Below are 2,500 nucleotides of genomic sequence, written 5' to 3'. Positions count from 1 at the left end.
CGCGGCGCCGAGCGCCGGGCGGCGGCGCATCCTCAGCGCACACAGTCCTCAATCGGACCAGCACACTGCAGATGTCCACCGCGCTTCGCACCGGGCCCGCGAGGACCTACTTTGGCCGCACGGCGCCGCGTGCAGGGTGCGCCGGCGCGCAGCTGCGCCGCCTGCCGCCTCCGTCGGCCGGCGCGCCTGCCACTGGCCGCCCCCACCAGCCGGCTGTAGCGCGTGCGCCCACGCACCGCGCGGCCAGCACGCCGGGAGGCCCCCCCTCACCGGCCGGGGACGGTCCCACCCAGCCACCGCCGCGTATCGCTTCACACCCAGATGCCATTCACGTTCGTGGGCATGGTGGGTATCGCTGGAACAACCGGTTGGTAGCTCAACCGATCGTCGCCATCACTGATTCACCTCTAGCGAGAACAACCGCACCACAACGGTTTACCAGTTGTTCATTTGCGTAACGTCACCAGCAAACGTAGGCGTCCATCGCCATTTGCAAATTCAACGATTGTTGCATGCCTGTGTCAGGTGTCACGACACACTATGTCTGCCCACATACACGCAACAACATGTGCACGCTTCGCGAACACGTGGAAGGTGGCCCCCGTACGTATGCGATGTCCATTGCGCGAACGACTGTCAACCGGCCTCTGTCGCATGTCGCAGATGTGGAACGCAGTGCACCATGCTATCACGGTGTGTGAGAAGAGACGACTACGTCTGACAACACGCGCCACTACATCAACAGACGGCTCATGCTGATCGCCATCCAGGGCATACCACACTGCAATCCAGCTCTTATAGGGAGACGACACGTAGCTGAGTGCACAACATTTGGACCGCATGGTTCGCCGTTGTTGGCGCAGTCGTTGTACGGTCACATGTACCACGATGTATCATTCAGTACATGAGGACCAATGTGCAGTACAGTGTGTGATTTGGACGTACAACATCAGCGGACAGTTGACACAGGCCGTACCACAGCGTAGGCTAAGTGCTTCGCCATGCAAATGCCAATGAACAACTGCAAATGCCAATGAACAACTGCAAAGGGCATTGAGCATGTACGTCCTGCTGCCATCCACATTACAGTGTATAGCTGCAAGGTGTTTAACATGAAGCGATACACTGGGGACCGGGCAGTGCGAGTAGCAAACTATATTGCGGGGGTTGCAGTTAGGCAACACTACACTAATTTAACGCGTCGTATGACAATTACAGAGCAGGTTAAGGCCCAACGTGTGTTGGGTTAAGGCCCAACGTGTGTTGGGTTAAGGCCCAACGTGTGTTGGGTTAAGGCCCAACGTGTGTTGGGTTAAGGCCCAACGTGTGTTGGGTTAAGGCCCAACGTGTGTTGGGTTAAGGCCCAACGTGTGTTGGGTTAAGGCCCAACGTGTGTTGGGTTACAGCACAATATCGGTTACGTTACGGCGCAATGTGGGTTACGTTAAGGGGCAATGTGGGTTACGTTACGGCGCAATGTGGGTTACGTTAAGGGGCAATGTGGGTTACGTTACGGCGCAATGTGGGTTAGGCTAAGGCGCAATATAGGTTTCATTAAGGCGCAATATAGGTTACATTAAGGCGCAATATAGGTTACGTTAAGGCGCAATATAGGTTACGTTAAGGCGCAATATAGGTTACGTTAAGGCGCAATATAGGTTACGTTAAGGCGCAATATAGGTTACGTTAAGGCGCAATATAGGTTACGTTAAGGCGCAATATAGGTTAGGTTAAGGCGCAATATAGGTTAGGTTAAGGCGCAATACAGGTTAGGTTAAGGCGCAATACAGGTTAGGTTAAGGCGCAATACAGGTTAGGTTAAGGCGCAATACAGGTTAGGTTAAGGCGCAATACAGGTTAGGTTAAGGCGCAATACAGGTTAGGTTAAGGCGCAATACAGGTTAGGTTAAGGCGCAATACAGGTTAGGTTAAGGCGCAATACAGGTTAGGTTAAGGCGCAATACAGGTTAGGTTAAGGCGCAATACAGGTTAGGTTAAGGTACGACATAGGTTAGGTTAAGGTACGACATAGGTTAGGTTAAGGTACGACATAGGTTAGGTTAAGGTACGACATAGGTTAGGTTAAGGTACGACATAGGTTAGGTTAAGGTACGACGTAGGTTAGGTTAAGGTACGACGTAGGTTAGGTTAAGGTACGACGTAGGTTAGGTTACGGTACGACGTAGGTTAGGTTACGGTACGACGTAGGTTAGGTTACGGTACGACGTAGGTTAGGTTACGGTACGATGTAGGTTAGGTTACGGTACGATATAGGTTAGGTTACGGTACGATATAGGTTAGGTTACGGTACGATATAGGTTAGGTTACGGTACGATATAGGTTAGGTTACGGTACGATATAGGTTAGGTTACGGTACGATATAGGTTAGGTTACGGTACGATATAGGTTAGGTTACGGTACGATATAGGTTAGGTTACGGTACGATATAGGTTAGGTTACGGTACGATGTAGGTTAGGTTACGGTACGATGTAGGTTAGG

This window comes from Schistocerca americana, unplaced genomic scaffold (genome assembly GCF_021461395.2).
Source record: "Schistocerca americana isolate TAMUIC-IGC-003095 unplaced genomic scaffold, iqSchAmer2.1 HiC_scaffold_77, whole genome shotgun sequence".
NCBI classification, from domain to species: Eukaryota; Metazoa; Arthropoda; class Insecta; order Orthoptera; family Acrididae; genus Schistocerca; species Schistocerca americana.
The sequence above is the reverse complement of the archived record's forward strand: the minus strand, read 5'-3'. Positions refer to the sequence as shown.